Here is a 23370-nt window from a genome sequence, read left to right on the forward strand (position 1 = left end):
ACAATTTATACCAATGCGCCGCTTTACCAGACAGCGAAACGGAGAATAGCTTCTTCTTCTTCACTTCATCCATAGAGATACCTGCACACTTGAATAACCCGCATAATTCATGCAAAAATAGTAAATGATCTCCAGGATGGACAGTTCCATCCCCTTCATAGCGATTATCAATAACACGTTCAATAATTTTCATGGGTATCTTGAAAGCAGTACTTGCAGTTGGTGGATTTAAAGTATCACAAGCATTATTAGAGTTATCGCATATGGGAGATAAAGCATTATCAGAACAAACTTTCTCCCCTAAAGATGGGAAGCCAAAAAGATCACAGAAACTAGCTTCCCCAAGCTTAGACTTATTCATAGCATTAGCAGTGATTGCGTTCATACCAATAATATTGCTACTAGCATGCAAATGAGGTTCCATAGGTTCTTTAATTTTCGCATCACACAATTCATGTCTTAGCTTAGGAAATAAATTAAGAAGCTCATAGTTATATTCCATTATGCCTAACTAGTGTAAAACAAGAAACAAAAAGATGCAATTGTAGGATCTAAAGGAAATAGCTTCGAGCACACACACAATGGCGCCAGAAAAGTACTGTTACCTGGAACCGGAGTATGAGTGCCTTTTACCTTTCCTCCCCGGCAACGGCGCCAGAAAAGTGCTTGATGTCTACGGGAGCTTCTATTCTTGTAGACAGTGTTGGGCCTCCAAGAGCAGAGGTTTGTAGAACAGCAGCAAGTTTCCCTTAAGTGGATCACCCAAGGTTTATCGATCTCAGGGAGGAAGAGGTCAAAGATATCCCTCTCAAGAAACCCTGCAACCACAAAGCAAGAAGTCTCTTGTGTCCCTAACACACCTAATAGGTGCACTAGTTCGGCGAAGAGATAGTAAAATACAGGTGGTATGAATAAGTATGAGCAGTAGTAACAACGCCAGAAAAGTGCTTGCTGGCGTGTAGTTGATGGTGGTAATATTGCAGACAGTAGAAACACAGTAAAACAGTAAACAAGCAGCGATAGCAGTATTTAGGAACAAGGCCTAGGGATCATACTTTCACTAGTGGACACTCTCAACATTGATCACATAACATAATAGATAAATGCTAGACTCTACACCCTCTTGTTGGATGATGAACACCATTGCGTAGGATTACACGAACCCTCAATGCCGGAGTTAACAAGCTCCACAATATTCAATGTTCATATTTAAATAACCTTAGAGTGCAAGATAGATCAACATAACCAAATAGATCACATCAATACCATCATAGTAATAGTTAACTTCACAATCTAAAAGAGATCACGATCATAAACTACGCCAAGTACTACATGATGCACACACTGCCCACTTTACACCATGCAGGAGGAATAGAATACTTTAATAACATCACTAGAGTAGCACATAGATGAATAGTGATACAAAACTCATATGAATCTCAATCATGTAAAGCAGCTCATGAGATCATTGTATTGAAGTGCATAGGAGAGAGATTAACCACATAGCTACCGGTACAGCCCCGAGCCTCGATGGAGAACTACTCCCTCCTCATGGGAGACAGCAGCGTTGATGAAGATGGCGGTGGTGATGATGGAGGAGCCTTCCGGGGGCACTTCCCCGTCCCGGCGGCGTGCCGGAACAGAGACTCCTGTCCCCCAGATCTTGGCTTCGCGATGGCGGCGGCTCTGGAAGGTTTCTCGTACCGTGGCTTTTCCATCTCGAAGTTTTAGGTCTGGGACCTTTATATAGGCGAAGAGGCGGAGTCAGAGGGGCGACGAGGCGGTGAGGGGGTATGGCGGCGCGGCCAGGGCTTGGGCCGCACCAGCCACCCTCCTGGGGCCCCTGTGGTCCACCTCTGGTCCTTCCCGGGTGTTCTGGAAGCTTCGTGTATTTCTAAGATGCTGGGCGTTGATTTCGTCCGATTCCGAGAATATTTCCTTACTAGGATTTCTGAAACCAAAAACAGCAGAAAACAGGAACTGGTCCTTCGGCATCTCGTCAATAGGTTAGTTCCAGAAAATGCACAAATATGACATAAAGTGTGCATAAAACATGTAGATATCATCAATAATGTGGCATGGAACATAAGAAATTATCGATACGTCGGAGACGTATCAGGGACATGGTCGGTGATGGCGACGGCGCGGAGCTGGCGGGGGTCGGGGTTGGAGGAGTCGGCGAAGGGGTTGGAGCTAGGGGTTGACATGATGGGGAAGGGGAGGCGGCGCGCGACTAGAGAGGGAGGAGAGGCGGCGCGGCTAGGGTTTAGGGGTGGGGGGGTGCGGCGCGCGGGGAAGAGAGGCGGCGCGCGGCTAGGGTTTAGGATCTAGGAGGTGTCTGATACCATGTAGAGAGAGATGCAATGCTCGATGTATTGATCGGATGCATATGACGGTACATATATAGGCCACGTCCTCGACTATACAAGGAAGGAGGCGGGCCCAATAGTAAATACAAAGATATGTATCGCTATACAATAACTACAGAGGATACACATCCGGATATACAAGATATGTATCTCAACACCATGCATAAATACTCGAACGTGCATATATTGACCTAGCCAAATCCTCCTAGGATCTAAACTCAAATTATTGCATATCCCTAATACTATATAGTATATGTGAATGAGAATAACCAAGGTTTTGTTCCCAAATTTTTTGTAGAATGCATTGAAGAAAAATAAATAGCCTACTTAAATAAAATTTATATCCTCAAATAATACTAGGAAAATAGTATTGTATTGATTTCTATTCCTCTTGATATTCGCTAATCACAATTATAAATCCTCACTGCGTCCATAAAAGGATGTCACAAATATGTCAAAATTTAAATATATCTAGACATTATAGAGTATAAGAATACATATAAATTTAGCCAAGTTTAAGACATTCTTTTATGGACGAAGGAAGTAGCATATTTCAATTTGAAGAACAAAGTAAAATCCGGGAACTTTTGAGGTAAGTTTAAAGGGCCAGAGAAAACTCATAGTAGTATTAAAATCCGATTTCTTTTATGATATTTGTTAGATGAAAAGCATCCCTTTGTATCCCATTTCTTTGAAATGAAACAATGTCTACGAACTATAAATTATTTTATGCTAATTTAGTCTGGCCCTCTAGGGCACGACGTATGAGCCCAAGTCTACCCAGCGACGGGTCTTCCTCCGCTCGTCAGAAGTTAGCCTCCTTTCAGTATGAATTTGGATCACAGTATAATTAACATGAACTAGAATGAGGAAAAGGTCAAGAGGGAAATGTTCAACCTCACATGATTCGAAGAACAAAAAATTGTCACCCTACGATGCACGAATGTAACGGGTAAGATCAGATGGATCATACATCACAGAGGTAGGAAAAGTTGGCACACTGCTTTGGAAGACACAAACAACAAACTAGTAAAGAAAATGATGATTGATAGTGTGGATTCATGGGACTAGTGGTGGTCGGCAGTTTCATATATCTTCTGGCCGAGATGGCAAGCTTGCTAACATGGGAGATTGCATGTGAAGATCTCCTATTTAGTTAAATAAAATATGTGGCAATTAGTAAGTTTTCTTGCTGATTCTGAAATGAGATTTGTCCATAAAAAGAATCTAATATGAGCAAGACATATATGGACGAATTATCTGATGAGAAAGATCAATTTCCCATTTAAAATAGGTCAAGCATGAACATTATTTATGAAAATCTTCGGTGCAAAAATAATCCATGTAAATTATCCACAATTAATAGTTCTAGCAATCATACCCTACAAATCTATCTAAATATACATATTCTTTGGAACCAGTTCGACACCTTACCATTTCTTCTCATACCCCAGTTGTTGGCAAAAGCAATCCTCGGAAGAGCAACCGCCGAAATGGAGCGCGAACTCCTCGGAAGAGCAACCGCCGCACTCTTCGGTTTCTGTGCCACCGTTCATCTGTGCTCAATAAGACCCGTACGTACACGCTTTCGGATCTTCAACCAGCCGTCATTCTTCCAAACTTATCACGATGAGCGATCTCTATGGGCTTCCATCAGACACTGTCAACACCCGGATTTTTAAGTCCAGATGCCTATTATGACATTCCTCGTAATCCCAGGAATATTGTTTTTGCGAGACATAATAGATTGATATCACCACACATCATTCATTACATACCATAATCGTCTTACAAATAAAGGATCACATGATCCAGTCTCATTACAATAATAGATGATCTATTGATCAATTACAAAACACATAGCGGAAGCGAAGTAGCGTAGTAGTAGTCCATTTATTCCACAGGAAACTGTTGACGTCAGGACTGATCCTAGTTGTCGTAGACGTCCTGCTGTCCTTCTTTCGGGTTCTGATACTCCTCTTCATAGTCTGGCCATTTGAATAGCCAGGCACACAGCCATGAGTACTTTAAAGTACTCGCAAACTAATACTAAGGTAAATACTATCAACTATAGTAAGGGGGTTCTAAGCTCTAGTTTAATTTGCATAAAGCCAGTTTTATTTCATAATTAATAATCAAAATCTCTTCATTTGCTAAACTCAAGTGGGAACATTAGTGTCATTCCCACAACTCAGTTGTGATTCAAAGTCACAATCACCTTTCAATTCAAGTCACAAGTCACCATTCATATTTTTAGAAAAATTCTGATGACGGAACAGTATGGCCTTTCCAACTGTCCATGACCGCGGACGCGGCTATTCGAATAGGTTAAAGTCTGCAGAGGTTGTACACTTGTGCCACAACAATTGCAATAGTTCGTCAGGGCTAACTGGCCCTGATTTATCGTACGCGGTACGTGAACTACCAATCCTAACCTTTCATTTACATACCCTAGTATAGACACCTCTCCCCATGAGCTTGGCCTCCCGGTGAAAACAAACCGTCAACCCGGGAACTGCACAGGGCTTGGGTAGGACATTCACCTCATTTCACGTAATTTCACTTTCAAAGGAGGCAGCCTCGGCATAACCCCTATGACGCTTATTCAGAGGGAACCCATACTAAAATACATAAGTTTCCAGGTAAGCCTTACCCAGATTCAGGTATTATGGGGGTACTTAAGAATTGGAATGGTATCGCATCCGAACACAACCATCAGTTTTGTAAAATTCACCAAGTCATTCACCAGTCATATTCACCTTCAAAATCTCTCAATAGAATGACTCATCATTCCAAGGTTTTCAAAGTCATTTCAATTCACAAGTTCCCAACTAGAGTAGTCACTTTTAATCTTTAGCACTAGCAACTAGTTATGAGGGGTTCTAAGTAGCTTATAGCTTTCTAGGCTAAGTGTGATGCTCTTGTACTACTTCATAACTAAACCAAGTGAATCATAAATCAAAGAGTAACTTCGATAAATAAAATTCAATGAAGCTTGTAAAGTAAAAAAACTTGGGATATGATCATTAGACATAAAGTAAAATGTAATGGGGCCTTGCTCTTGTAGAGCTTTGCATTAGTCTAGCTTGCATGGGTAATAGCTTGCCTTGATTGGTGAGGTGATGAAAGTTTTCTTCTTCTTCCTCTTGGTAGAAGACCTCCTCCTCTTGATAGTCTCCGGTACTAGCGTCTATAAACGAATACGAGGATACAATCACCAAACAACACTTAAGTAGTCTTAATTAGCCTTAATAGCTCACACAAATGATCTAGCCTCATTACTTAACATTTATCCAAAAATTATGCTAGGGTTTTTCTTCTTAGGGTTTGGGAAACAACTCCTCCTTTTAAAGTGTGGATTAGGGTTTCTCTTTAGTTTGGAGAAATAATTTCCTCTCATTGAACCTTCTTAAGATTTAATCTTCTAGGTGAGATCATGTTGACCAAGGTCAATACTTCACATTTATCATTTGAGCAAAAATGATTTAAATGAGATTCATCATCTCATGCAATTTAAATACTACTTGATTTAATATCCTCAAGTGAGCAAGTGTGAGATCATATAACTAAGGACATCACATTACTTCATAACACTTGGGAAGATGATTTAAATGAGGTGCTACACCTCATAGATTTAAATTCCTAAATTTGAAAATAGTTTAAATGGCTAGTTATTGACTACATAGCCAATATTTTGCTCCAGCCCATGATCATGCACAGTAACCATATCATATTTTTGCATAAACAATTAGAGTTTGTGAAATTTGAATATGAGAGGTGGAATCACCTCAAAATTCAATATGGTTGATTTTTTAGATTTATTTGAATTCTGAAAACTCTCTGACTTGTTATTTTTGCTATTCAAATTCTACAATAGTTCTAGGGTTCAAACCAGTGGGATTAGTTAGATCATTTCATAGTGATTCTAGAACATTTTGAATCACTAAATTTGGACTTGTAGATTTGAAGCTATTTAAATTATAGCAAAGGACCAGTATTGATATTCAATGAAATGAATTAAATCGAAAATGAGCTAACTGGGCTAGGCGGGAAAGCATATGGGCCGAATTGGTTTGAAAATGGGGAAAACCCAGCCCAACAGCGTTTCTCACACCACGGGCCGCCTGACAGGGTGGGGCCTACGCGTCAGTCTCTGTGTAACACCGAAACGGTACCTTCTAACGTGGGCCGCGCGATTAGAAGTTGATCCAACGGTTGATCGTCGTCGTCGTCGACGAGAGGGAGGTGCTGGCACGGCGGAGGTAGGGGGTCGGCGGTGAGCTAGGGCTCCGGCGATCAAAGGCGTCGATGCAGGAGGAGGTTGTCGAGGATGGGGAGTGCACTGGTACCGGCGGCATCGCTCGGGGAGGCGTCAATCGACGGCGACTTCTGCGACGGGCTCCGGCGATCGATGGCGCAATTGGAGCTAGCTAGAGCTTCATGTGGACGGGCGAGAGGTCGAGGATGATCAGGAGGAAGAGGGGAGTCGAGTGGTGTGAGCAATTGAGGCACGGGGGTTCTCCTTTTATAGGGGCGCGAGGTGCTGCGAGGGTGCGCGCAAGGTCATCGACGGCGATGGCGTTCTGGGGAGCGAAAGGGCAAGGCGATGGGGGCGTGTGCTTGCAGGCATCATGGCGGTACTAGTGAGCTTGACGGCATGGCAAAAGATGGTCTGAGGCGTGCGAGCGAGGTGCGTGTCCTTGCAGTACCGGCGCGGCAGGGGTTTGAACATGGCGACGGCGATGGGTCCTCCGTAGGCGAGTGAGCATGTCTATGGGCTAGCTGGAGTGGTGAGGGTGCTCGATGCAGAAATAGGGCTGCAGGGGAGGACTGAGGCGACGGTGCGACTCGCCGCTCTGGCGCGTCCAGTGCACGGTGAGCGTGCACGCTGGCATGTACTGGGCGTGCCTGGGCGCGTTGAGTTTGGCCAATGTCGTGTGCTTCTCTGGCCAGGGAGGGTACGAGCGTGCGTGAGAGAGTGTGGGCGTGCTTGCTGACATGGTGAGGCTGGCCAGAGAGGGGTGGAGAGGATGAGTGGCATGAGGGTTGGCATGGGTACGGCATGGTGATGAATATGCTCTCTCCTCACTTTAATCAGCCAAGCAAGGACATGGCTCGATGCAGAGGTCATAGAGGAGCAATGATCATCTCAGAACAAAAGGGGTTTAGGCTAAAAACCAGTGGTTAAAAGGGTGTGTGCCAAACTGAAAATCATGCCTGCCAAGTGTTTGACAAAATGGCCGCATGAGAAATTTTGTTGAATTTTGAAATTATTTTTGGTGGAGTTCGTTTATATAAATAGAGGAGTAGAATGGTGGTGGTGGTGGTCACTTTGATGCTGGTTTGCAAAGTTTCGAAATGGGGCTAAGCTTCTCTTTGTTTCAAAGTCTCCACTTGTCTCATCTATTCTGGTCAACCTAGGCAGAGTCAACCTTGATGGTCCACACCAAAATGGTTCACCTTGACATGGTCTTGGATGAGGTGGAAAGGTTTGGCCAAGTTTGGTTTAAGAATATTCCAAACCAGGGGTGCAAAGTGGGTAACATTTTATAAAAGGGCAAAGTGACCATTATCACATGTAATTGAATTCTGATTTTTCCTTTAATTTGATTTGTGTTTCTTGGATGAAAAAGTGTTTTTTTTATATATAAGTGTTTCACAAGCAATGGCACAAGCAAAGGTGGCCTTGTTTGAAGATTTGCAAAGTTGGCCAAAGTGTATGTGAGTGAAAATGGGTATTTCTCCATTTCTTTTCTTTCTCTTTTATTGATTTGGTTTTCTCTTGAATCAAAAGTGATTCTTATTAGTTTAGGAACATTTCCAAACCATTGAATCAATTTCAAAAGGCCTAGTTCAAAGATTTGCAAAAGTGGCCATAAACACATAAGAGGTGAAATTCCTATTTTCCTTAATTTCTTATTTTCCTTTTCTTTGCTTCACTTAGGTATGGTCTAGGGTCCATTTAGGGTGAGATGGGGTTTAGAGGTGGTTTCAAACCATTTGGGCAAAGTAGAAGGGCATAGGTCAAGGTTTGGGTAAAATGGCTATGTGTCACATATGCCTCTATGCATATGTTCATTTGATTTTTAATTTGATCTTTCTTGACCCAATTGATGTTGTTGAGTGTTGAAATGGTATAGAGGAGTGATCCAACCATTCACAACAAGTCTTAGGGTCAAGATCCTCAAATTCACAAATTTGCTATTTGCTCTTATATGCCTCTATGGTATTTTTCTTTTCTTTTTTACTTTCTTTGGGTTCACCTTGGATTTGGTTTGATAAGTACTAGGTAAGGTTTATTAAGGTTTTCCAATCCTCTAAACAAGGTAGAAAAGCCTAGGGTAAAGTTTTACAAAAATAACCATAGGCACATAGGCCCTTTTTCTTATTTAAATTCTTTTTATTTTATTTTAACTTGGTGATACGCGTACAGCACGCGTCCGTTGGAACCCCAAGAGGAAGGTGTGATGCGTACAGCGGCAAGTTTCCCTCAGTAAGAAACCAAGGTTTATCGAACCAGTAGGAGCCAAGAAGCACGTTGAAGGTTGATGGCGGCGGAGTGTAGTGCGGCGCAACACCAGGGATTCCGGCGCCAACATGGAACCTGCATAACACAACCAAGATACTTTGTCCCAACGTAACAGTGAGGTTGTCAATCTCACCGGCTTGCTGCAACAAAGGATTAGATGTATAGTGTGGATGATGATTGTTTGCAGAGAACAGTAGAACGAGTATTGCAGTTGATTGTATTAGATGTAAAAAATGGACCGGGGTCCACAGTTCATTAGACGTGTCTCTCCCATAAGAATAAGCATGTTGGGTGAACAAATTACAGTTGGGCAATTGACAAATAAAGAGGGCATGACCATGCACATACATGTTATGATGAGTATTGTGAGATTTAATTGAGCATTACGAAAAAGTACATAGACCGCTATCCAGCATGCATCTATGCCTAAAAAGTCTACCTTCAGGTTATCATCCGAACCCCCTCCAGTATTAAGTTGCAAACAACAGACAATTGCATTAAGTTTGGTGCGTAATGTAATCAACAAATATATCCTTAGACATAGCATTGATGTTTTATCCCTAGTGGCAACAGCACATCCACAACCTTAGAGGTTTCTGTCACTCTCCCAGATTTAATGGAGACATGAACCCACTATCGAGCATAAATACTCCCTCTTGGAGTTACAAGCAAAAACTTGGCCAGAGCCTCTACTAGTAACGGAGAGCATGCAAGATCATAAACAACACATAATAGATTGATAATCAACATATCATAGTATTCCATATTCATCAGATCCCAACAAACACAACATGTAGCATTACAGATAGATGATCTTGATCATGTTAGGCAGCTCACAAGATCCAACCATGATAGCACAATTAGGAGAAGACGACCATCTAGCTACTGCTATGGACCCATAGTCCAGGGGTGAACTACTCACACATCACTCTGGAGGCGACCATGGCGGTGAAGAATCCTCCGGGAGATGATTCCCCTCTCCGGCAGGGTGCCGGAGGCGATCTCCTGAATCCCCCGAGATGGGATTGGCGGCGGCGGCGTCTCTGGAAGGTTTTCCGTATCGTGGCTCTCGGTACTGGAGTTATTATCGACGAAGGCTTAAGTAGGCGGAAGGGTAGGTCAGGGGGCGCCACGAGGGGCCCACACCACAGGCCGGCGCGGCCAGGGCTTGGGCCGCGCCCCCCTGGTTTGTGGCTGCCTCGTCGCCCCACTTCGTATCTCCCCCGGTGTTCTGGAAGCCTCGTGGAAAAATAAGATCCTGGGCGTTGATTTCATCCAATTCCGAGAATATTTCCTTCCGCCTAGGATTTCTGAAACCAAAAACAGCAGAAAACAGCAACTGGCTCTTCGGCATCTTGTTAATAGGTTAGTGCTGGAAAATGCATAAATATGACATAAAGTATGCATAAAACATGTAGGTATCATAAATAAAGTAGCATGGAACATAAGAAATTATCGATACGTTGGAGACGTATCAGCATCCCCAAGCTTAGTTCCTACTGGTCCCAAGTAGGTAAACGATAACAAAGATAATTTCTGAAGTGACATGCCATCATAATCTTGATCATACTATTGTAAGCACATGTAATGAATGCAGCGATTCAAAGCAATGTTAATGCAATGAGTAAACAACTGAATCATATAGCAAAGACTTTTCATGAATAGTACTTTCAAGACAAGCATCAATAAGTCTTGCATAAGAGTTAACTCATAAAGCAATAAATTCAAAGTAAAGGTACTGAAGCAACACAAAGGAAGATTAAGTTTCAGCGGTTGCTTTCAACTTGTAACATGTATATCTCATGGATATTGTCAATGCAAAGTAATATAATAAGTGCAATATGCAAGTATGTAGGAATCAATGCACAATTAACACAAGTGTTTGCTTCTTGAGGTGGAGAGAAATAGGTGAACTGACTCAACATAAAAGTAGAAGAAAGGCCCTTCGCAGAGGGAAGCATTGATTGCTATATTTGTGCTAGAGCTTTGGTTTGGAAAACAAGAAACAATTTTGTCAACGGTAGTAATAAAGCATATGTATCATGTAAATTATATCCTACAAGTTGCAAGCCTCATGCATAGTATACCAATAGTGCCTGCACCTTGTCCTAATTAGCTCGGATTACCTGGATTATCATCTCAATACATATGTTTTAACCAAGTGTCACAAAGGGGTACCTCTATGCCGCCTGTACAAAGGTCTAAGGAGAAAGCTCGCATTGGATTTCCCGCTTTTGATTATTCTCAACTTAGACATCCATACCGGGACAACATAGACAACAGATAATGGACTCCTCTTTAATGCATAAGAATTTAGCAACAATTAATATTCTCATATGAGATTGAGGATATTTGTCGAAAACTGAAACTTCCACCATGAATCATGGCTTTAGTTAGCGGCCCAATGTTCTTCTCTAACAATATGCATGCTCTAACCATTCAACTCATGGTAAATCGCCCTTACTTCAGACAAGACGGACATGCATAGCAACTCACATGATATTCAACAAAGTGTAGTTGATGGCGTCCCCAGGAACATGGTTATCGCACAACAAGCAACTTAATAAGAGATAAAGTGCATAAGTACATATTCAATAACACAATAGTTTTTAGGCTATTTGTCCCATGAGCTATATATTGCAAAGATGAAGAATGGAAATTTTAAAGGTAACACTCAAGCAATTTACTTTGGAATGGCGGAGAAATACCATGTAGTAGGTAGGTATGGTGGACACAAATGGCATAGTGTTTGGCTCAAGGATTTTGGATGCATGAGAAGTATTGCCTCTCGATACAAGGCTTAGGCTAGCAAGGTTGTGCAAAGCAAACACAAGTATGAGCCGGTGCAGCAAAACTCACATAAAAGACATATTGTAAGCATTATAAGACTCTACACCGTCTTCCTTGTTGTTCGACCCTTACTAGAAATTATCTAGACCTTAGAGAGACCAATTATGCAAACCAAATTTTAGCAAGCTCTATGTATTTCTTCATTAATAGGTGCAAAGTATATGATGCAAGAGCTTAGACATGAGCACAACAATTGCCAAGTATCACATTATTCAAGACATTTTACCAATTACTACATGTAGCATTTCCCGTTTCCAACCATATAACAATTTAACAAAGCAGATTCAACCTTCGCCATGAATATTATGAGTAAAGCCTAAGGACATATTTGTCCATATGCAACAGCGGAGCGTGTCTCTCTCCCACACAATGAATGCTAGCATCCAACTTTATTCAAACAAAACAAAAACAAAAACATACAGACGCTCCAAGCAAAGTACATAAGATGTGACGGAATAAAAATATAGTTTCACTAGAGGAACCTGATAATATTGTCGATGAAGAAGGGGATGCCTTGGGCATCCCCAAGCTTAGACGCTTGAGTCTTCTTGAAATATGCAGGGGTGAACTACCGGGGCATCCCGAAGCTTAGAGCTTTCACTCTCCTTGATCATATTGTATCATCCTCCTCTCTTGATCCTTGAAAACTTCCTCCACACCAAACTCAAAACAACTCATTAGAGGGTTAGTGCATAATAAAAATTCACATGTTCAGAGGTTACATAATCATTATTAACACTTCTGGACATTGCACAAAGCTACCAAAAGTTAATGGAATAGAAAAATCCATCAAACATAGCAAAACAGGCAATGCGAAATAAAAGGCAGAATCTGTAAAAATAGAACAGTTCGTAAAGATGAATTTCTAAGAGGCACCAGACTTGCTCAAATGAAAATGCTCAAATTGAATGAAAGTTGCGTACATATCTGAGGATCACTCACGTAAATTTTCATAATTTTCTGAGTTACCTACAGAGAATTCTGCCCAGATTCGTGATTGCAAGAAATCTGTTTCTGCGCAGTAATCCAAATCTAGTATGAACCTTACTATCAAAGACTTTACTTGGCACAACAATGCAGCAAAACTAAGATAAGTACAGGTTGCTACAGTAGTAACAACTTCCAAGACTCAAATATAAAATAAAAGTGCAGTAGTAAAATCATGGGTTGTCTCCCATAAGCGCTTTTCTTTAACGCCTTTCAGCTAGGCGCAGAAAGTGTGTATCAAGTATTATCAAGAGATGATGCATCTATAGCGGGGTTTGGAGTTTTCTCAACCATGCATTGTATTTTATAAATTTCAGAGGCTCCCTTTTCATTAGTCTTAGGCTTGCTATTCTCATCAAACAAATTTTCAGGGACAAGCCAAGCATAATTATCATCTAGCGCTTCATGTATTCCTAGGAGCTTGCAAGGTATTGGTGCTTTAATTTCCCCACCATCATTAACATTATTAGTATACCTTATTCTATCCATGTCCATCTTTTCAAGTGTTCTTTTAAAATCGGTGAATATACCAAGCCTCTTATGCTTAATGAAAACTTTTCTAGCTTCTTTAGCTATATCTTTAAATTCTCTATCAAGGACTTTTAAGACAAAATCTCTCTTTTCTCCCCTCTCCATATCAGAAAGTGTAAGAAACATGTGTTGTATCATGGGGTTGAGACTAATAAATCTAGTTTCCAACAGGTGTACTAAACAGGCAGAGGCACTTTCATAAGTAGGAGCAGCTTTTAATAATGGTAAATCTTCAAAATCTTCATCCATGCTAACATGGGTGAAAAATGCTTCTATATTATCTCTTCCAAGGATAGACCCTCGGCCTACCGGTACATCTTTAAGAATAAACTTAGGAGGAAACATGATGAAATAAGTAAAAGTAAATAAAGTAAATGCAAGTAACTAATTTTTTTTGTGGTTTTAATATGGAGAACAAGATAGTAAATAAAGTAAAGCTAGCAACTAATTTTTTTGTGTTTTTATATAATGCAGCAAACAAAGTAGTAAATAAAATAAAGCAAGACAAAAACAAAGTAAAGAGATTGGAGGTGGAGACTCCCCTTGCAGCGTGTCTTGATCTCCCCGGCAACGGCGCCAGAAAACAGTCTTGATACGCGTACAGCACGCGTCCGTTGGGAACCCCAAGAGGAAGGTGTGATGCGTACAGCGGCAAGTTTTCCCTCAGTAAGAAACCAAGGTTTATCGAACTAGTAGGAGCCAAGAAGCACGTTCAAGGTTGATGGCAGCGGAGTGTAGTGCGGCGCAACACCAGGGATACCGGCGCCAACGTGGAACCTGCACAACACAACCAAGATACTTTGTGCCAACGTAACAGTGAGGTTGTCAATCTCACCGGCTTGCTGTAACAAAGGATTAGATGTATAGTATGGATGATGATTGTTTGCAGAGAACAGTAGAACGAGTATTGCAGTTGATTGTATTAGATGTAAAAAATGGACCGGGGTCCACAGTTCACTAGAGGTGTCTCTCCCATAAGAATAAGCATGTTGGGTGAACAAATTACAGTTGGGCAATTGACAAATAAAGAGGGCATGACCATGCACATACATGTTATGATGAGTATTGTGAGATTTAATTGGGCATTACGACAAAGTACATAGACCGCTATCCAGCATGCATCTATGCCTAAAAAGTCCAACTTCAGGTTATCATCCGAACCCCCTCCAGTATTAAGTTGCAAACAACAGACAATTGCATTAAGTATGGTGCGTAATGTAATCAACAAATATATCCTTAGACATAGCATTGATGTTTTATTCCTAGTGGCAACAGCACATCCACAACCTTAGAGGTTTCTATCACTCCCCCAGATTTAATGGAGACATGAACCCACTATCGAGCATAAATACTCCCTCTTGGAGTTACAAGCAAAAACTTGGCCAGAGCCTCTACTAGTAACGGAGAGCATGCAAGATCATAAACAACACATAATAGATTGATAATCAACATAGCATAGTATTCCATATTCATCAGATCCCAACAAACACAACATGTAGCATTACAGATAGATGATCTTGATCATGTTAGGCAGCTCACAAGATCCAACCATGATAGCACAATTAGGAGAAGACGACCATCTAGCTACTGCTATGGACCCATAGTCCAGGGGTGAACTACTCACACATCACTCCGGAGGTGACCATGGCGGTGAAGAGTCCTCCGGGAGATGATTCCCCTCTCCGGCAGGGTGCCGGAGGCGATCTCCTGAATCCCCCGAGATGGGATTGGCGGCGGCGGCGTCTCTGGAAGGTTTTCTGTATCGTGGCTCTCGGTACTGGAGTTATTATCGACGAAGGCTTAAGTAGGCGGAAGGGTAGGTCAGGGGGCGCCACGAGGGGCCCACACCACAGGCCGGCGCGGCCAGGGCTTGGGCCGCGCCGCCCTGGTGTGTGGCTGCCTCGTCGCCCCACTTCGTATCTCCCCCGGTGTTCTGGAAGCTTCGTGGAAAAATAAGATCCTGGGCGTTGATTTCGTCCAATTCCGAGAATATTTCCTTACTAGGATATCTGAAACCAAAAACAGCAGAAAACAACAACTGGCTCTTCGGCATCTTGTTAATAGGTTAGTGCCGGAAAATGCATAAATATGACATAAAGTATGCATAAAACATGTAGGTATCATCAATAAAGTAGCATGGAACATAAGAAATTATCGATACGTTGGAGACATATCACTTGGATGGTGAAAAGAGGGGTGAGGTTTAGGGTTTAAGATAATTTCACTATACTTCAATAAACAATTATGGCAATAGCACAAGAATTAAGCATGAGTACTATGCATCAAACTTAATTTAAGAAAAGTTTTTGTTGGTTCCAAAATTTGGAAAAAGGGAAATTCATTTTCTTTGTTTTGAAAATTTTGGGATGTTACAAACCCTTCCCCCTTAAACAAATCTCGTCCCGAGATTTTAAGAAAAGTTAGGTTCCTAAGAGAGATTTAGCAATTTGATTAACAGGAAAACATACTTGGCATGGCCTGAGGTGCGTCCTGGGCTTCAGTGGCATTCATGTGGTAGAGACGGCCATTGTGGTTGTTCTGGTTCCTTCTGCCGGCAAAGCGGCGTTGTTGCTGGGCAGGTGCAGCAGTATTGGGGGCAGTCTTGGCAAGCTTCTTGGGGCATTCATTTGAGTAGTGGCCTACAGTGCCACATTCATAGCAGGTGATTGTTGCCTTGTCCTTGGGGGTGATGGGGGTAGCATTGCTCCTAGTCCTTGGGGCAGTGTTCGTGTGGTGGTTGTTCCCATTTTTGTTGTTGCTGTTGTGGTGGTTGTTGTTGTTGTGGCTGTTGTTGTTGTTGCCTCCGGGCTTCGGGGGTCCTTCGTTGTTGTTGGTGTGGTTGGGGCGATAACTCTGAGCAGTTGGCTTGTTTGTATCTTGGGGTGAATCCTCCAGAGGAGTTGTTGCGGTACTTCTGGGTATGGTGGGGTCCACTCTGGTTCATCATCCTGCGCTTGCGGTTCTCATTGGCCTGATGTAGCTTTCCTTCCATCTGTATGGCTGAGTCCACAAGGGCTTCCAAGTCAGCGAACGGAATGTTCACTAACACGGTTTGCATTTCATCATGCAGTCCATTCAAAAATCTTTCCTTTCTCTTCTCATTGGTGTCGGTCTCGTCCGGGGCGTACCTTGACAGAGTGAGAAACCTGTCGCGGTATTCCACCACGGACATCCTTCCTTGCTTGAGTTCGCGGAACTCGTCTCTCATATTCTTGATCAGTCCTTGGGGCACATGATATTTGCTAAACTCCAGCTTGAAGTCTTCCCAGGTCATCATCTGTCCTGCATTCATTGCACGAGCACTTGTCCACCAGGCTCTTGCAGGTCCTGACAGGTAGTGGGTGGCGAACAGTACTTTTTCTGCGGCTTCTACTCCCGCAACTTCGAGGTTGTTCTCCATCGTCTGGAGCCAGTCATCAGCATCTAGGGGCTCTTCAGTCTTGTTGAACATTGGAGGGTTGGTGTTCTGAAAATTCTTCATCTTCGATCCAGGGTGATCGTGGTTTCCATGGCCTTGATTGTTCTGAGCTATCTGCTGTAGTGCAGCTATGTTGGCTTGTCTTTCGGCTCTCTCGGCTTCTCGGTCTGCCATCATCATCTGCAACATCTGCATCATTGCGTCCTGGTTGGTGCTGCGGGTTCGTGGGGCCATCTGAACATTGAGGTAGATGATAAGATAAGAGGGAAATTTCTATGGTTTGTTTTGTTAAAGTTTGAAAAAAGTTCATAACTTGAAAACTTGAGTAGTGTTGCGGGGGTAAAAACCAACAACACTTTTTCATTCATACCAAGCATCACACATTACAAGTCTAACACACCGTTGGTTTGAAGAACCATTCATTTGTTCTACGATACAAGGGATCCTGATACAAACTCACACCCACGAAAGTGATTTAATGATACTACTCTTCAGGGGGGATTCTTCGTCTTCACGGGTAATGTGCTTGGCGAAAGGCAAGGGCGTTGTCCAACTCCTTGCGGGTTTTGTACAGCATGAAGTCGAGATAGGCAACATAGTGGTTCATCTCCGGGTGCGGGGCATGGTTATTGGTCTTCCCATGGGGTCATGTCTTGGGTAGTAAATGAAGCGGGTATTCTTGAGCTTGTTCACGTTCTGTCCGCACAGACGGGCAATTGCTTCCTGCATAGCTCTGACTAGTTCTTCCTTCCAAGTGTTTCCCGTTACAGAAAACCATATGGTTTCCCATATTGGGGCTCCAAGCTTTCCTCTTAGATCTGCAGTAACTTCCCACCGAGGTTGTCCTCCCGATGGATAGTTGAGGGGTATTCCGAAGAACTCGGGATACGGGCGTCCTAAATACTCAACTAGTTGCTTCAAATCCTTCTCGAACATGAGGTTTCCTTCGTGGCCAAGCTGATAGGACTTGCAGGTGTACTCCATCTGTGAAGAATTATGATGAGTAAGTTAGAGAGGTGCGTAGTGTGTCAAAATTTAATGTAGTAATATAAGAAGAATAGAGCATAACTTTCCTATTTTGAAGAAGATCTCAAGGATAAGAGTGAGAATAAGTTTTCATAAATAATCACTTCATTTGTTTTGAAACTAAGTTTTTCAGACGTCCATTCTAACTAGGGTCTCCTAAGGTCAACTATGGCTCTGATACCAACTTGTCAACACCCGGATTTTTAAGTCTAGATGCCTATTATGCCATTCCTCGCAATCCCAGGAATATTGTTTTTGCGAGACATAATAGATTGATATCACCACACATCATTCATTACATACCATAATCGTCTTACAAATAAAGGATCACATGATCCAGTCTCATTACAATAATAGATGATCTATTGATCAATTACAAAACACATAGCGGAAGCGAAGTAGCGTAGTAGTAGTCCATTTATTCCACATGCAACTATTGACGTCAGGAGTGATCCTTGTTGCCGTAGACGTCCTGTTGTCCTTCTTTCGGGTTCTGATACTCCTCTTCATAGTCTGGCCATTTGAATAGCCAGGGACACAGCCATGAGTACTTTAAAGTACTCGCAAACTAATACTAAGGTAAATACTATCAACTATAGTAAGGGGGTTCTAAGCTCTAGTTTCATTTGCATAAAGCCAGTTTTATTTCATAAGCATTTTAATAATCAAAGCCTCTTCATTTGCTAAACTCAAGTGGGAACATTAGTGTCATTCCCACAACTTAGTTGTGATTCAAAGTCACAATCACCTTTCAATTCAAGTCACAAGTCAACATTCATATTTTTAGAAAAATTCTGATGACGGAACAGTATGGCCTTTCCAACTGTCCATGACCGCGGACGCGGCTATTCGAATAGGTTAAACTCTGCAGAGGTTGTACACTTGTGCCACAACAATTGCAATAGTTCGTCAGGGGTAACTGGCCCTGATTTATCGTACGCAGTACGCGAACTACCAATCCTAACCTTTCATTTACATACCCTAGTATAGACACCTCTCCCCATGAGCTTGGCCTCCCGGTGAAAACAAACCGTCAACCTGGGAACTGCACAGGGCTTGGGTAGGACATTCACCTCATTTCACGTCATTTCACTTTCAATGGAGGCAGCCTCGGCATAACCCCTATGACGCTTGTTCAGAGGGAACCCATACTAAAATACATAAGTTTCCAGGTAAGCCTTACCCAGATTCAGGTATTGTGGGGGTACTTAAGAATTGGAATGGTATCGCATCCGAACCCAACCATCAGTTTTGTAAAATTCACCAAGTCATTTACCAGTCATATTCACCTTCAAAATCTCTCAATAGAATGACTCATCATTCCAAGGTTTTCAAAGTCATTTCAATTCACAAGTTCCCAACTAGAGTAGTCACTTTTAATCTTTAGCACTAGCAACTAGTAATGAGGGGTGCTAAGTAGCTTATAGCTTTCTAGGCTAAGTGTGATGCTCTTGTACTACTTCATAACTAAACCAAGTGAATCATACATCAAAGAGTAACTTTGATAAATAAAATTCAATAAAGCTTGTAAAGTAAAAAACTTGGGATATGATCATTAGACATAAAGTAAAATGTAATGGGGCCTTGCTCTTGTAGAGCTTTGCATTAGTCTAGCTTGCATGGGTAATAGCTTGCCTTGATTGGTGAGGTGATGAAAGTTTTCTTCTTCTTCCTCTTGGTAGAAGACCTCCTCCTCTTGATAGTCTCCGGTACTAGCGTCTATAAACGAATACGAGGATACAATCACCAAACAACACTTAAGTAGTCTTAATTAGCCTTAATGGCTCACACAAATGATCTAGCCTCATTACTTAACATTTATCCAAAAATTATGATAGGGTTTTTCTTCTTAGGGTTTGGGAAACAACTCCTCCATTTAAAGTGTGGATTAGGGTTTGTCTTTAGTTTGGAGAAATAATTTCCTCTCATTGAACCTTCTTAAGATTTAATCTTCTAGGTGAGATCATGTTGACCAAGGTCAATACTTCACATTTATCATTTGAGCAAAAATGATTTAAATGAGATTCATCATCTCATGCAATTTAAATACTACTTGATTTAATATCCTCAAGTGAGCAAGTGTGAGATCATATAACTAAGGACATCACATTACTTCATAACACTTGGGAAGATGATTTAAATGAGGTGCTACACCTCATAGATTTAAATTCCTAAATTTGAAAATAGTTTAAATGGCTAGTTATTGACTACATAGCCAATATTTTGCTCCAGCCCATGATCATGCACAGTAACCATATCATATTTTTGCATAAACAATTAGAGTTTGTGAAATGTGAATTATGAGAGGTGGAATCACCTCAAAATTCAATATGGTTGATTTTCTAGATTTATTTGAATTCTAAAAACTCTCTGACTTGTTATTTTTGCTATTCAAATTCTACAATAGTTCTAGGGTTCAAACCAGTGGGATTAGTTAGATCATTTCATAATGATTCTAGAACATTTTGAATCACTAAATTTGGACTTGTAGATTTGAAACTATTTAAATTATAGCAAAGGACCAGTATTGATATTCAATGAAACGAAATTAAATCGAAAATGAGCTAACTGGGCTAGGCGGGAAAGCATATGGGCCGAATTGGTTTGAAAATGGGGAAAACCAGCCCAACAGCATTTCTCACGCCACGGGCCGCCTGACAGGGTGGGGCCTACACGTCAGTCTCTGTGTAACACCGAAACGGTACCTTCTAACGTGGGCCGCACGATTAGAAGTTGATCCAACGGTTGATCGTCGTCGTCGTCGATGAGAGGGAGGTGCTGGCACGGAGGAAGTAGGGGGTCGGCGGTGAGCTGGGGCTTCGGTGATCAAAGGCGTCGATGCAGGACGAGGTTGTCGAGGATGGGGAGTGCACTGGTACCGGCGGCGTCGCTCGGGGAGGCGTCAATCGACGGCGACTTCTGCGATGGGCTGCGGCGATCGACGGCGCAATTGGAGCTAGCTAGGGCTTAATGTGGATGGGCGAGAGGTCGAGGATGATCAGGAGGAAGAGGGGAGTCAAGTGGTGTGAGCAATTGAGGCGCGGGGGTTCTCCTTTTATAGGGGCGCGAGTTGCTGCGAGGCTGCTGGCAACGTCGTCGACGGCGATGGCGTTCTGGGGAGCGAAAGGGCAAGGCGATGGGGGCGTGTGCTTGCAGGCATCATGGCGGTACTAGTGAGCTTAATGGCACGGCAAAAGATGGTCTGAGGCGTGCGAGCGAGGTGCGTGTCCTTGTAGTACCGGCGCGGCAGGGGTTTGATCATGGCGACGGCGATGGGTCCTCCGCATGCGAGTGAGCATGTCTATGGGCTAGTGACACGCGTACAGCACGCGACCATTGGGAACCCCAAGTGGAAGGTGTGATGCGTACAATAGTAAGTTTCCCTCAGTAAGAAACCAAGGTTTATCGAACCAGTAGGAGTCAAGAAGCACGTTGAAGGTTGATGGTGGCGAAGTGTAGTGCGGCGCAACACCAGGGATTCTGGTGCCAACGTGGATCCTGCACAACACAACCAAATTACTTTGCCCCAACGTGACAGTGAGGTTGTCAATCTCACCGGCTTGCTGTAACAAAGGATTAGATGTATAGTGTGGATGATGATTGTTTGCGAAAAACAGTAGAACAAGTATTGCAGTAGATTGTATTCGATGTAAAAGAATGGACCGGGGTCCACAGTTCACTAGGCGTCTCTCCCATAAGATAAATAGCATGTTGGGTGAACAAATTACAGTTGGGAAATTGACAAATAAAGAGGGCATGACCATGCACATACATGATATGATGAGTATTGTGAGATTTAATTGGGCATTACGACAAAGTACATAGACCGCTATCCAGCATGCATCTATGCCTAAAAAGTCCACCTTCAGGTTATCATCCGAACCCCTTCCAGTATTAAGTTGCAAACAACAGACAATTGCATTAAGTATGGTGCGTAATGTAATCAACAACTACATCCTTAGACATAGCATCGATGTTTTATCCCTAGTGGCAACAGCACATCCACAACCTTAGAACTTTCTCACATCGTCCTGCATTTAATGGAGGCATGAACCCACTATCGAGCATAAATACTCCCTCTTGGAGTTACAAGCAAAAACTTGGCCAGAGCCTCTACTAGTAACGGAGAGCATGCAAGATCATAAACAATACATAGATAATAGATTGATAATCAACATAGCATAGCATTCTCTATTCATCGGATCCCAACAAACACAACATGTAGCATTACAGACAGATGATCTTGATCATGTTAGGCAGCTCACAAGATCCAACAATGAAGCACAATTAGGAGAAGACGACCATCTAGCTACTGCTATGGACCCATAGTCCAGGGGTGAACTACTCACTCATCACTCCGGAGGCGACCATGGCGGTGAAGATTCCTCCGGGAGATGATTCCCCTCTCCGGCAGGGTGCCGGAGGCGATCTCCTGAATCCCCCGAGATGGGATTAGCGGCGGCGGCGTCTCTGGAAGGTTTTCCGTATCGTGGCTCTCGGTACTGGAGTTATTATCGACGAAGGCTTAAGTAGGTGGAAGGGCAGGTCAAGGGGCGTCACGGGGGCCCCACACAACTGGCCGGCGCGGCCAGGGCTTGGGCCGCGCCGCCCTAGCGTCTGGCCGCCTCGTCGCCCCACTTCGTTTCCTCCCCGGACTTCTGGAAACTTCGTGGAAAAATAAGATCCTGGGCGTTGATTTCGTCCAATTCCGAGATTATTTCCTTACTAGGATTTCTGAAACCAAAAACAGCAGAAAACAACCACTGGCTCTTCGGCATCTCGTTAATAGGTTAGTGCCGGAAAATGCATAAATATGACATAAAGTATGTATAAAACATGTAGGTATCATCAATAAAGTGGCATGGAACATAAGAAATTATCGATATGTTAGAGACGTATCAGCATCCCCAAGCTTAGTTCCTGCTCGTCCCAAGTAGGTAAACGATAACAAAGATAATTTCTGAAGTGACATGCCATCATAATCTTGATCATACTATTGTAAGCACATGTAATGAATGCGGCGATCAAAGCAATGGTAAATGACATGAGTAAACAACTGAATCATATAGCAAAGACTTTTCATGAATAGTACTTTCAAGACAAGCATCAATAAGTCTTGCATAAGAGTTAACTCATAAAGCAATAAATTCAAAGTAAAGGCATTGAAGCAACACAAAGGAAGATTAAGTTTCAGCGGTTGCTTTCAACTTATAACATGTATATCTCATGGATATTGTCAATGTAAAGTAATATAACAAGTACAATATGCAAGTATGTAGGAATCAATGCACAGTTCACACAAGTGTTTGCTTCTTGAGATGGAGAGAAATAGGTGAACTGACTCAACATAAAAGTAAAAGAAAGGCCCTTCACAGAGGGAAGCATTGATTGCTATATTTGTGCTAGAGCTTTGGTTTTGAAAACAAGAAACAATTTTGTCAACAGTAGTAATAAAGCATATGCATCATGTGAATTATATCCTACAAATTGCAAGCCTCATGCATAGTATACTAATAGTGCCCGCACCTTGTCCTAATTAGCTCGGATTACCTGGATTATCATTGCAATACATATGTTTTAACCAAGTGTCACAAAGGGGTACCTCTATGCTGCCTGTACAACGGTCTAAGGAGAAAGCTCGCATTGGATTTCTCGCTTTT

The sequence above is a fragment of the Lolium perenne genome, chromosome 4, assembly GCF_019359855.2.
Source record: "Lolium perenne isolate Kyuss_39 chromosome 4, Kyuss_2.0, whole genome shotgun sequence".
In the NCBI taxonomy this organism is placed as follows: Eukaryota; Viridiplantae; Streptophyta; class Magnoliopsida; order Poales; family Poaceae; genus Lolium; species Lolium perenne.